The sequence below is a fragment of the Sinohyriopsis cumingii genome, chromosome 10 (genome assembly GCF_028554795.1).
Source record: "Sinohyriopsis cumingii isolate HCF-2022 chromosome 10, ASM2855479v2, whole genome shotgun sequence".
Classification (NCBI taxonomy): Eukaryota; Metazoa; Mollusca; class Bivalvia; order Unionida; family Unionidae; genus Sinohyriopsis; species Sinohyriopsis cumingii.
Genome location: NC_142970.1, coordinates 34,553,333 through 34,568,059, shown reverse-complemented (window position 1 = coordinate 34,568,059; position 14,727 = coordinate 34,553,333). Strand labels below are relative to the sequence as shown.

Below are 14,727 nucleotides of genomic sequence, written 5' to 3'. Positions count from 1 at the left end.
GTTCCAAATAAGATCCAATGCAAAAGATGTTGCTGTGCCTGTAGTTTGATGATAGCAATGTACCAATGGCCTGAAGTGTGATGATGTGCCAACAGCCTTTTGCTGAAACACAATAATATAATCCAAGATATCCTTGTCTGAATTCAGTATAATTCCACATAATAATAATTTGAAATAATTCTAGCCCAAATCAAATAGTGAACACTACAATAAGACTGATTCTGCCTAAAAGATATTAAAGCAAGAATGAATAAGTTTTAGATAAACAAGATTGCAATTACTTGACTAGGTCACAATTAGCATTTTTTAAAAATACTATGACTTAATGGAATTTTCCTTTCTAGAACATTCTGGGTTATCAACAAGGTAAAATCTGTTACCAAATTGTTATGGGGGAATTCCAATAGCATATATGCCAACCCCCTAACCCCCCAGAGAGGTATAAGCACAATTATTGTTATTGTAGGTGGCAAAAAAATCATAATTTGGGCTTAAAAAGTGTAATCTATATATTACATGCCAGAATTACAGCTCATATGAAAATGATACCTGGTTCTGCAGCTAGTCGAAATACTTGGCACAAAAGGGTAAAATCCATATGGATTAGAACCAGAACACAAACACAAAATATACTGAAAAATTATTTATAACCAGCACACACTTCAACTAGTCTACATGTAACTTTCAATGAATGATCATGAACTCGAATTCTACAAAAATCATGGTCATGTGCTCGGAGTGCAGTATTACACTACTGTCATATTCTTCTTTTAAAGTTTTTAAAGCGGTTTTGATTTGTCCATTTTGTCTGATCTGACATGTTTTAAAGTCTGAAAAGATTCATCTGCTTTAAAATTTTCTGTCAAATAATTTCCACAACTCACATCAAAAATGTTTGACTTAACATCTATTGCCATTTTCTTTAAAAATATCGATTGGTTCACTATCAAAAAAATGAATCTGTTAGACAAAGTTCATTTTTGAAGAAACCCATTTGTTTTCTTGGAAATGGGTCATATACAGTAGCTATAAACAGCAAATAAGGAAAGTACTATTATGCTTTTCTTACACAGCAGTCACCATTTTAAGAATATTCTCAAAATTTATATGAATGGAATTAAAGAGATAATAATAAAAATAACAAAAACAACTTTTGATAACTATTTATTATTTTATTTTTTGATGTAGCAGAAAAGTGTAATCCAAATACATTACAGCAGAAAACACAGTTTGGTGGGAAAAGTGTAATGATTAACCAAAAGCGTAATGGCTGGCATGTATGTAATAACCATGATCGAGACCCTAATAAATATGTTTACTTCTATTGATAATGATCCTCATATTAAACCCACACCCCTATAAAAAATATTAACTATGTATTATTTGTTACACACTCTGATATAATACATTTTAGCTATGTATTATTTCTTTAACAAAATATAAACATCATCAGTGTCTCTAATCAGTAACAAGGTGAAATGTTGTTGGGGGAGGGGGGCAAAACTAATTTTAATTATGCATCAATTACCTGTCAATATTGCATTGCCAACCTATTTTCATGCCAAAAACTAACCATCCATTCAATATGAATACATCCTCCCACAGAGTGGAGAAAAAGTCAGAATGACCTTTTGCACTCTAATCTTATTTATGTCATATGGTTCTATGTAGAAGGCCATCTTTGCACAGACGACAATTACGCAAGACATCAGAGCGAGGTGGAAGGAGGTCATTCCGCAATAATGGCAGGTAAGTACTGCCTAATTAAAATTAGTTTTACCAATGTTAATAGCAGCAATTGCTTATCTTGATATTGTGTAGCTGAATTTACCAGTTAAGTGGGTAGGCTGGTGCTCTAGTCAAAATGATCAAAAACAAAAAATGAGTTCTGTTCACCATAGAGGGAGAGGTCCATCCATAGAAGGTTGACATCTCTCTGAGCCCCATATTGTATCATTACAATGGGGCCTTAGAGAGAAACACAAATATGAAATATGTTAAAGTGCTTTACCTCACTAATGGGAGGGTACAACAAATGGCTGCAGTACTCTACCTCACTAATGGGACAGCGCATCTTGCTGTCATGACGTTATACCTCCCTAAGAGAAGCATGAAACCCACCAATGCCATGAGCAACCTACCTAATAGGACGGTGCAACCTTTCTAGAAACCAGAGACAGCCAGTATCAACAGTCAAGGCATGAATCTCACTTCTTTGTCTAGTAGAAGGAAGCTTCACTCAATGGTTCACATGGAGCTTGGTTAATGACCATAAGAAACAAGATTCCATCTGAAGAAATAGAGAGACAGGTATCTGTAACTCAAAACACTAGCCAAGAGGCCAAGAGCATCAAACTGACAGAAGCTAGATAGCCCTTGAGAGTTTATACTGAGCAATGTTTGGTCTTAAAAAGGAAATAAGCAATGATGTAAAGGGGTTAGAGAGGAGCAATGTCTTCATACTGCACCAATCATGTCAATGCACCCTTGCAATGCTAGAAATACAGCTTCATTTCTTGGTTGTTGATGGTGGAAGGACAATTCAGCCTGAATCCAGAAACTGGAAAATTATGCACCTGGCTCTAATGTGCTCTCCATCCCAAATCTAATGCATCAGCGAAAATATAGGAATGGGGGGTCGGGTGCATGCATGGGAACCCCCAATAGGAATCTCTCTTAATTCATCCACCAAACCAAATGGTGGTGACAAACTGACGCAAGAGGGATCGGGGTTGATAGAAAATCACTGTGAGGTTTCCATCTTGCAGGAAGAAGAAACTCTAGAGGAAATATGTGGAGACTTCCTAAAGGAACCAAATCAGCATTTGCATTCAAGGTTCCGAACAAAGAGAGATAAAGGTGAGCAGATAACACAGTTTCCACTCGCAGAGTCTCTAGCAGAGCCAGGATTCGTTCAACCTGATCCAAAGGAACTTGCTCCAGATTGGGTAGGAGACCTAACTGAATCACGGTTGACCAACAGAGGAACAGATCTCGATGATAGGACTGAAGTTGGAAAATAGGTGGTCTAGCAAAAATTAATTTGGGGATTGCACTGGGGTTGTGCCTGCCTGAAATTTGACAGATGGTCCCTGATGGTGATTTATCTCATCTCATTTTCTGGTCGACTGCGATGGATCAGGAGTGGAGGTGAAAGATCGATATTGGTGAACCAACAAGTCTTGATAAGCCACAGTAGGTATGAGGGTCTCAGCTTCTAGAGGAGCAGCCCTTAGAAGGTATATACTGTGGTTAAGTAAGACCATTGATGAGCCCATATGCAGCATCACAGCAGATGTGCAGAAATTCTGCCAGCAATGCCATTGCAACAGATGGCACATGCCTGGATGTCTTAGCCACAGATTCCAGAACACAAAGAAATGTGACTAGATTCAAGGAGGCCTCTCTCAGCATACCAAAGGAAGTAGCTGAGAATAGATCAGCATGTGAAGCTAAGGTTACAAGTAAACAGATTTTCTGGTCCACTCGTTGGAATCAATGAGGATGGAGAGTGCATCATCATCACAGTCAAGGACACTCAAGAGTTGGAGAGCAGCTGGGCATCACTATGTCACTTAATGGAGGTGGAATAGGAACCCTCTATGCCACAGTCCCTGGATGATCAGGAAGTGCAGAGTGGAGACAAGAATGTCAGTCTAATCTAGATGATGAAACACCTTTCATCTTTTGAGAGGAAACCATCTGGTGAGGTGATGTGGGACACGAGCTGCAGCATCACTTCGACTGTGAGGGCAAGGCTCAGTAGCATAATGGACCAAGGTCCCACATCCCATAAGGGTTCGTAAGTATAATTGGGAAGGGGAGGGACACACCAAAGCAGTCCACATTCAAAGCCTCAGTCCTATAAGGGTGGGAGGGTGAAGAAGGGAAAGCTTGATCCTGGCCCTGTTCCCATACCATGAGGCCGATTAGTGATAGATGAAGAAGAGCTCATTGTCAACTAAATTATTACACTGTGCATCATGAATGTGATGTTTTGCCTCCCTAACAGAAAGGGGCAACACACTGCCAGAAGCACATTTTGTATTGCAATGTTCAACCTCCCTCATGTGAGGGAGCAGCCTGCTAATGTGGCACTCAACCTCCCTAAAGGGAGTGCACAACCCATGGTTTTGGTGCTCAACCTCCTTCAACGGAGGGTGCAACATTGTGCTCTAAATCCTTAATAGGAGTACTTAACTCACCATTGCAGTGCTCCACCTCCCATTGAGAAGGCGCAACCCACTGTTGCAGTGCTCCACCTCCACAATGGGAGGGAACAATCAACAACATAAGGCATGCACACTAATAGAGACATCAGACATGTTCGTCATCTCCCATGGGAAAGTCAATGATTTTCTTGAATGCCCAAACCCTCCTTTTGAAGGGGCTTCAATGGCTACCAAAGATGTTTTGTCCCAACATGCAAGACCTGGAAGAGATTCTTTTTCCGAAAATCCTAAACAAAACAGGGAGGGAAGGTTCCCCTGACCTTGATACAAGATCAAATTCGCAAAAAGTGTAACAGTTTTTCCACGTGCACAATGAGAACTTATGTACTCTGTGTGAGTATCCCAAGGTCCCTTTTGGTGTCCACAATGACCCACAGACTGTTCTGATACTATCCTGTAATCAAGAAACAATGAAATCACTTGTTGCCCTGAAACTCACCTGGTTGTATGTAGTGTCATACTGCATACATTTTGTGTATGCACTAAGAACACTGTATTATGTTACCATGAAACTCACCTGGTTGTATGCTAGGCTCATACCATATGCACCCCTGTGTATACACTAAAAAACACTGTGATGTTGACACAAAACTCGCCTGGTTATATGCAGTATTGTATCGCGTGCACACCTGTGCATGCACTAAGAATACTATACATGAAGCAAACAAAAAAGCTGACCTCATAAAAATTACCAGTAGTTGAACTGATTGAAAAACAAGGTAATTCACCTATGAACTGGTTTATTAGAGCAACATTCAAATACATATGCAATATCAACGTGTAGCATGAACAAACAAAAAGAATACATGAATTTGAAGACAGCGGAATCATGCTTTTCTGCAAAGTAAAGCAGGCCTATTGTTATTTTCCTTAAAACTCAAAAACTTACTCATACAGTGTTACATATATGCAAGGAAAATTTTGGCAAATTTCTACTCAGTATGGCATCTGTGGAAAAAGGACCTTCTGCATAGAACCACATGACATACAGAGTGGTGTGCAAAATAAGAGAATGGAGTGAAAAAGGTCATTCTGACTTTTTCTCCACTCTGTGGAGGGATGTAATCACATTAAACAGATTGTTTGTTTTGTGCATGAATGTAGGTTAGCTATGCAATAGCAGCAGAATAAGTAATTGCTGCTATTAAACTTGATTTTGGACAACGTCAAGTCCAAAATACAATTATAACTTATAATCATGTTAGAAAAAAAATAACGGATAAAAATTGAATAAACATAACAATAAATGTAAGCTACAGTGCAAAAATGATATTGGAAATGGATGGGTGGATGGATGGACAGAGAACGCTATAACATAATATATTCCATCATATAACTGGTGCAAAACAAATTTTAACCAACACCTCAACACAAATTTTTTTCTCACTAGTACTTTGACCTAAAAAGGCAAGTATGTCAAAGAATACATGTTCTTAAACTCATGAGGAGAAAAATGAGAATCTATCAAGGGATTCAAGAAGTATATTGAAATTAAAAACCTTAAACTTAACCCAAACCTAACTGTTGGTTCTGCCACTGTGACTGTTGATGCAGCTGACAGAAGAGTGATTGTTATTTCATGGTTCCCACTAGTGTAGCCCTGACATTATAGTAAAAGGAAAAATGTACTATCTGTGGACTGACCGTTTTAAAAATCTGGAGGAAATCTATGCAGAGGGATTTGAGGGTCCAGGATGTAAAAGAAGCAATTACATAGTGTTCTCAATTCGAAACTAAAGGTACAGAAATACTTACCATATACCTTCCCAAATTTTGTTCCTTCTAAAGTACTTGGATGAACTTGATGTGCTGCAAGATGGCTGTTAACTCAAAGAATGCCATCTGGACACTGAAAAAATATAGAAGATAAGCTCTTTTATTTGTTTATATTTCTTTAATAGATCTGATAGCCAAAACATTTGTGGCACCTGTGATATCTCAATCTTTGGCTTACCTCAATATTTATCAAATAAAATGAAACAAGCAAAATTAACCCAATGCATAAAACAGGCTCTAAGCTGGACCCAAGAAAATTAAGATATATCTCTGTTCTCCCTACATTATCAAAAATCTGATTGCTGAGCAAATGTACGATTACTTCAAAAACATTGCAACCGCTCCAGTGGCCTAGTACTTAGTGAATCAGCCTCGGATGCATGAGATAGAGGGTTTGAACCCTGTCCAAGTCATACCAAAGACTTATAAAAATGGTACAAGGTGATGAACATTAAGAAGTTAGTGTTGGGACCAAAGGGCCTGGTGTCAGGATAACGTGACTGGGTGGGACATCATGCTGCATGTCTGTGGCATGATGCCCCAGTGCTAGACATCACTATAAACTGCCAGACATCATAGTGATATGACTGAATTTTTATAAAGCTATGTAAAATATCAAAAATCACACACACACACACACACACAACACATTTGCAAGGGTCATGCATTAAACAGCTTTACCAGATGTCATGGACTAATGGTTGCAAGAAATCAACAAGGGAACCCATTATGCATACTGGTATTATTTCTAGGCTTCAGGAAGGCATTGCATTTAGTCAATCATGATATTCTATTATCTAATCTAAAAATAAAAAAATATGATGTTAATACTACATAACTGATTCTCATTATATCTGTGTAACAGGATGCAGAATTTCTCAACTAGGCATGTTCAATCTAACTCAATGGAAATTAAGCAGTGTTCCCCAGGGTTATCTTTATTGATATTTCATGTTCTAATATACAAACTTCCTCCATGGACACAGCACACAAACACAGACTTATTTGTAAATAATATTATTATAACTGCTTCATTTAATGATGAAATTACTGAAGAAACATTACTAGACTTAAAAGCAAGAAATACTGAGTTGAAGCCAAAAATTGGTCAAGAATGCAACACAAAGCAAATGTATGGTAACAGCATCAACTAAGAAGCATTCCACTCCTGAGAAACTTGTCTATGTCTGTAGGTCTCTATCAAGTAGAATAACTTTTCTAATTACAAAAAAAAAAAAAACAGTAACTAGAATAATGTACTATGATGCCTACATTTTACCAGTTCTTAATAACTACTGTTAGGGAAACCACAAGAGTTGGTTAGAAAGAATAACAAAGAGGCAAGAGAGTAAATCAGATGCTCCTTTTGACATATCATACAGCATTCATTTCAAATGACAGAATAAACTTTCAAAATGCAGCACTTGTCTAAAAAATGTATAGGTTGCGATATGCCAGAATATGTAAGAAAACTACAGATGTGAATCCTACTTTACTGTCAACTTTATGCAGACACATGAAATTTCAAACACTGAACAATCTTCATGTAGTTTTAATATTCTGGAACAATGATATGGAATACTTTGCTTTCATCAGTTAGATCATCTACTTATGATGAAAAGTTATCAAGAAAAATATCTCAAATATTTAAAGCATGATTATCAGACTTCTATTTATTACATTTGTTGTAAAACTTCCTGCTTTTACTCCAACTATTTTGTCTTTGTGCATGCTAATGTATGCTTATTTTTTGTCTTTCTTCATGCTAATCTATCCTTTTTTGTCTTTATGCATAGTAATCTATCCTTTTTATTTTGTCTTTGTGCATACCAATCTATGCTTTTTACATATTTTGTCTTCGTGAATGCTAATCTATCCTTTTTATTTTGTCTTTGTGCATACCAATCTATGCTTTTTACATATTTTTGTCTTTGTGAATGCTAATCTATGCTTTTTATTTATTTTGTCTTTGTGCATGCCAATCGATGCTTTTTATTTTGTCTTTGTGCATGCCAATGTTTTTTTATTTATTTTGTCTCTGTGCATGCCAATCTATGCTTTTTATATATTTTGTCTTTCTGCATGCTAATCTATCCTTTTTTGTCTTTGTGCATGCTAATCTATGCATTTTATTTTGTCTTTGTGCATGCAATCTATACTTTTTGTTTATTTTGCCTTTGCGCATGCTAATCTATGCTTTATATTTATTTTGTCTTTGTGCATGCCAATCTATGCTTTTTATTTTGTCTCTATGCATGCTAATCTATGCTTTTTATTTATTTTGTCTTTGTATATGACAATGTTTTTTATCTATTTGTTTGTTGTTCATGCCAATTTATGCTTTTTATATAGTTTGTCTTTGTACATGCTAATCTATGCTTTTCATATATTTTGTCTTTGTGCATGCTAATCTATTCCATTGATTTATTTTGTCTTTATCCATGCCAATCTATGCTTTTTATTTGTCTTGTCTTTGTGCACATTAATCTATGCTTTTTATTTATTTTGTCTTTGTGCATGCAATTTATGCTTCTTTTATATTGTCTTTGTGCCTGCCAATCTATGCTTTTTATTTATCTCTCTACATGCCAATCTATGCTTTTTATTTATTTTGTCTTTGTGCATGCCAATTTATGCTTTTTATATATTCTGTCTGTGCTTGTTAATCTATGCTTTTTATTTTTTTCTTTCTGCATGCTCGTTTATGCATTTTTATATATATATTTTGTCTTTGTGCATGGTAATCTATCTTTTGTCTTTGTATGTGCTAATATATGCTTTCTATTTGTCTTTGTGCATGCCAAACTATGCTTTTAATTTATCTTGTCTTTGTGCATGCCAAAATATGCTTTTTATTTATTTTGTCTGTGTATGCCAATCTATGCCTTTTATATATTTTGTCTTTGTGCATGCTATCTATGCTTTTTCTGGGTCTTTCTGCATGTTAATATATGCTTTTGTTTTGTCATTGTGCACGGTAATCTATGGTTTTTATTTATTTTGTCTTTGTGCATTCCAATCTATGCTTTTTATATATTTTTTCTTTGTGCTTGCTAATCTGTTTTTTCCTCTTTTTTATACATGCTTATCTATGCTTTTTTAAATATATTTTGTCTTTGTTCAAGCTAATCTGCTTTTTCTTTTTTGTCTTTGTGCATGCTAATCTATGCTTTTTACATATTTTGTCTTTGTGCATGCTGACCTATGCTTTTTATTTATTTTGTCTTTGTGCATGTTAATCTATGCCTTTCATATATTTTATTTTTGTGCATGCCAATCTATGCTTTGTATATATGTTGCCTTTGTGCATGCTAATCTATGCCTTTTATTTATTTTGTCTTTGTGCATGCCAACCTACGCTTTTTATTTATTTTGTCTTTATGCATGCCAATCTATGTTTTTTTATTTATTTTGTCTCTGCATGCCAATCTATGCTTTTTATATATTTTGTCTTTGTGCATGGTAATCTATGCTTTTTTGGGTCTTTGTGTATGGTAAAGTATGCTTTTTATTTTGTAATTGTGCAGGGTAATCTATGCTTTTTATTTATTTAGTCTTTCGTGCATGCCAATCTATGCTTTGTATATATTTTGTCTTTTGTGCATGCTAATCTATACTTTTTATATATTGCATCTTTGTGTATGAAATCGATGCTTTTTATATATTTTGTATGTTTGCATGCTAATCTATCCTTTTTTTAATTTATTTTGACTTTGTGCATGCAATCTATGCTTTTTATGTTTTGTCTTTGTGCATGCTAATTTATGCTTTTTTGTCTTTGTGCATGCAATATATGCTTTTTATTTATTTTGTCTTTGTGCATGCCAATCTATGACTTTTTTCAGTTGTCTTTGTGCATGCCAATTTATGCTTTTTATTTAAATATGATGGATATGATCAGAGAAATGCAATGTATATCACTTGATTGTTCCCTGATTAATTGCTATGACTTTGCTATTTTTGTTAGTAATATACATGAATAAAAGAAAGCCTCATGGGTGACAGATGCATCTCTATTCCAACTGACCTACCCTAGTTAAATAAAGAATTATTATCTACTGTAATGAAAATATATGCTTAAGATGGAGTATGTATAAAAAAGGAACTCAATTTGAAGAGCAATAACAAAGTGAAAGAGTTACAAAATTATCTCATCAAACTGTGTTGATCTTGTTTATAATCAACTTCAATCAACATTATTTAACAAATTAACCAAAATACGCTCAAAAAATATAGCGCTAGATTGCTGACAGCTCAGCCAATCAGATAAAAGATCACCCCTTTAATATGCATCAATCCATCTCTTTTGAAACTGTCCATGATCTTGATGATATAAACCTAAACTTAAATTTTCATCAAAAGTTGACCGCTCTAGTGGCCTAGTCGTTAAAGCTTCTGCCTCAGATGTGAGAGGTCACAGGTTCAAACTCTGGCCATGTCATATGATCTCAAACATGTAATAATTAAAAGAAGCCATATGCAATTCATATTTACTTTGTTACTCATGTAATAATTAAAATACATCATGAGCAATCTGACCATTCCAGTGGCCTAGTGGTTAGAGCATCAGTCACAGATGTTGGAGGTCATGGGTTCAAACCCCAGCTGAATTGTACCAAAGACTTCTAAAAATGGTACTAAAAGCTGCATCACTGGGAGCTCAGCATTAAGAGATTAGTGTCAGAACTGGTCAGCCTGGTGTCAGAATAATGTGACTGTGCTAAGCATCACTTTAAACTGCACACTGCAGACATTGTAGCGATATGATTTGAAAATTGTTAAAGCTATGTTAAACATCTTAATCTCCCTCACTCATTCACTCATGAGCAATTGAAACTTACTTTGTCAAAATTGTAATAATTAAAAGCAGTTCATATTTAAACCCTACCTTTTTACTTACTTTAAGTACAAAACTGGCAACTGTATTTATGTACAAAATGATATAAAACCCTATTTAATCTGTGCCACTTTTAGAACAGGGTAGACAGAATCATTGAAATTACAAAAAACTTTCCAAAAAAAGAGAAAAGTACATGTAATTAACTACATATTCATTTGGACCTAACTTAGAATTAAAACAATAACTGAAAACATTTCCTCATACGAAGTTTAGCTCTTATTTTTTCCTAGAGGATCCATTACATTTTGCTTTGGCTTTATATGATGGTTCTCCAGAGTTAGGTACACGTGGAAATACTTCTGTAGCAGTGGTCTATATACTGTATATGCAGGCTAGGCACAGCCAAATGCCAATAAATTGGACTGGAGCAACAGAAATCTTGTTAGTTTGTGTGTGATTTGGATCTTAACATAGCTTTCACATTTTTTCAAGTCAAACTGTACTGTTAAAATGTAACCACTCAAAACATACCTATTTTCAGGCAAGTCAACAAGCCATAGTTCAGATATACAAAAGTGAAATTTATGTTCCAAAAAACACTCTGCCCAGACCCATAGGTTCACCATGCAGATACCTGAAAGAGATCCTATCACATGAAAATTGTCAACAAGTCTGCTGTTTTGATGATTATTAATCTTCATGCAAATGTCACAGTAAAGTACATGCAGAATTTATGATACTGACAGCAACATACAATTGTTGCTCAAGTAGTGACAACTGCTCATAATAAAGTTTATAAAAATATCTACAACAGAGAAAGCACTTAAGTCTACTATAGGATTAAGTGATCGTGGTTGGGTATTTATCATTGTGTCAATTTGACCTAATCACTCACAAAGTAAAGTCAGAAGAGGGAACCAAAATAGTGTACAGAATTTATCAATGTGTAAAATTTTCCAGATCTGTTTTGCGTAACCATTTACATGCAATCAAAATGTAGAAAACATGGTCAATTCATAAAAATTTGAATTACTGCTGGTGTGTGATCATATTTCTCCAGTTCAAATATACAGAAGCACAAATCTGATTAATGTTAACATTTCATTTTGCAAGCTATCTGGTTATTATCAGTCTAATGCCATTTTTCAGCACTTGGAGGCCAGTATATCTGGTGGAGGAAGAACCGGGCTAAAAACCTTGAAAAAATCACCAACCCACTGGGAGCAAGAGGTAAGCTTTCTCATATCTGCGTTGGCAGATAACAAAAACTTGAACCCACATGAACAAAGGTGAGATGTCAGTACAGTGTAATATGTAAAGGCAGCATCTTGGACTACTCAGCCAGCCATGACCCCTCACATTTTGTGGGAATAAGTCAATAATAATAATATTATACAATAATAATATTATAATACTAAAAATAAAAATACAGTTTTTAATTTATGAGGGTTACACGATTATTACAAAAACTATTCTCTTTTGTGACCCTCAATTATCTACATATAGTACAGGCAAATCAATAAAATAAAATTGGGAAACAAAAATCATGCAAAAAAGATACAATGGATTGACATCAGTAAGAGCATCTATGTATGGATTCAGCACAGAGTATTGTGTACACCAACATGCATGACTGAAACACACATACACAGACACATAAATACCCAAAGATATTTTATATGATATACACATAAAACAAATATAACATAAAGATGGCCATAGCAGTTATAGACATTAACTGGATTGCATCCATTTCAAACATCTGTGATGAAATTCATTAGTACTTAATAATATTACATCATTCTTCAAAAATTTAGGACTGGGAGGGTGATCTATTTGTTTTAAAACTGTATTTCATTTAAGCATTGCTGATCAAGAACAAAATTATAATGCAGGGCTCGAAATTAGTGGTAGTCCGCTAGCCCGAGGCTAGCAGATTTCCTGTCGGACTAGTAACTTTCATAATGTCAATAGTCCGATGGGCTAGTAAGTTTCAGTTACCAATAGTCAGCGTTTGTTTATGCCATTACCTAATAAAGACTTGACTGAGCAGATGTTCTGTTGAATCAAAGCAGTGGCCATTGTAAACACAGTCATAAAATATTAGCATGAGAAGATGAAGTCAATTTCTGCCTTGGAAAGGTGCGTTTCTAAAACGAGAATCCGTCCGATTTTGTGCATTTCACTTAACAGTGCAAATTATGGTCCTGTCATTAACAATGGAAGTTTGGTAATTGATCCTAATTAATCTGACAACGAATTAAATGAAAAAATTCACTCGACCACAGCAACAAACTACAAAGCGGTATGCCACAACAAAAGAACACAGCAAAAACTATTCAAAGAAATTAGTTTGCACATTTTTTTTGTTTAAGGTTCTTTTTTTTGCTCACTACCCAAACGCTCCAACAGTCACAAACATGAAACTACATATTTTACATTTCCATCGAAATAATTATAAGAATTAAATAAATTTATTACGATTACATTATTGACACATCCTTTCCATACAACTACTTTTCTATGATGATAAGAATAGTTTTTCTATTTTTCCCTTACAAGAATGAACAAATAATTGAATACACATGGAGATATCCAAGCAGAATGCTGTACATTTGTTGGAAATTAAAATCTCTGAGCATGGGCATCTAAGATTTGAAAATTTCCGCCTTCTTAATTTCAACAATACATTGAGGTTCGATTAATTAGGAACAATTACCAAACTTACGACTTATGATACCGTAATTGGAGCTGTTAAATACAATGCGCCAAGTGTCAGATGGCTTCGTTTGATGGGAACACACCTTTTCCAAGCTGAAACTAACACAATCTTCTGATGCTAATATTATATAACAGTGTTTACAAAAGCCACTGCTTTGATCATGCAGAACATCTGCTGAAGTTTCGTCTTTGCTGGTGAGAGGCTATTTAATTGGGGGGGGGGGGCAAAGACACTTGTTTTGAAACGTGTTTCTTGCTCTGACTTTCTTATATTAAGGACAATGTGCCACTCCTTTTCTTGCTTTAAATAATTCGCGTCAGATATGCTATAACATCTCGTATTTCAAAACAAGGCACAATTCCGTCATTATAAGACAGGCAAAATGTGGCATTTGATACAAGGTGTTCAGCCACCAGAAAAAAAAGCAAAAGTTGAACGAGAATGACGAGGAATAATTCTTACGATAGGTAAAAGCATAATGGAAAATCTCAGAAGAAATGGACAAAAGACAGGGAATGGCTGAATTATGACGAGGAAAGGAACGTTATGTGGTGTAACTGGTGTACGCAATTCGCAAAAGCAAACACACAGAAAACATCCAGTTTTGTTGCGGGCTGTTCAAACTTTAAAACTGAATCGGTAAACGTACATAATAATAATAATAATGAGGACTTTGTATAGCGCCTAATCTTTAGAAGCTCTAAGCGCTTTACAACATTAGACAACACCTATAAGATAAAAACATATAATGATATGATTACAAAAACAAACACCGTGAAATTAGAAAACATTAAAAAAGCATGCTGAGAATATTTAAGGTAGGAAACATTATCAGGTCTTTAAGTTTGTTCCTGCAGTCATAATAAGTGAGTTTTGAGAGCACTCTCGAATGTGATCACTGTATCTTTGTGTCTAAGTTCAGTGGGCAATTCATTCCATGTTGCTGGGCCCTGGTATGCAAATGAACGCTGTCCATATGACTTTGTTTTCATAGTGGGAATAATGAGTATACGATTGTCAGAAGAGGAGCGCAAGTATCTTGCTGGTGTGTACACATGGGTGAGGTCAGATAGGTATGTTGGACTAGAGTCTGACAGTGAAACGTACCACAGAGAACAAATTTTGTGTTTGATTCTGGATTGAATGGACAGCCAGTG

The 14,727-nt window shown here is 35.3% G+C and overlaps 1 protein-coding gene across 4 annotated transcripts in view; it reads right to left on the bottom strand.

The window, feature by feature from the left end:
• The window catches only part of LOC149789863 (mitogen-activated protein kinase kinase kinase 13-like), a 245,253-nt gene that overhangs the window by 213,147 nt on the left and 17,379 nt on the right, over positions 1–14,727 (bottom strand). For all 4 annotated transcript variants that reach the window (XM_089971848.1, XM_089971847.1, XM_089971849.1 and 1 more), the window contains one exon: positions 5,988–6,081. The gene's annotated coding sequence lies outside the window, so the exon portion shown is untranslated. The remainder of the gene's footprint in view (positions 1–5,987; positions 6,082–14,727) is intronic.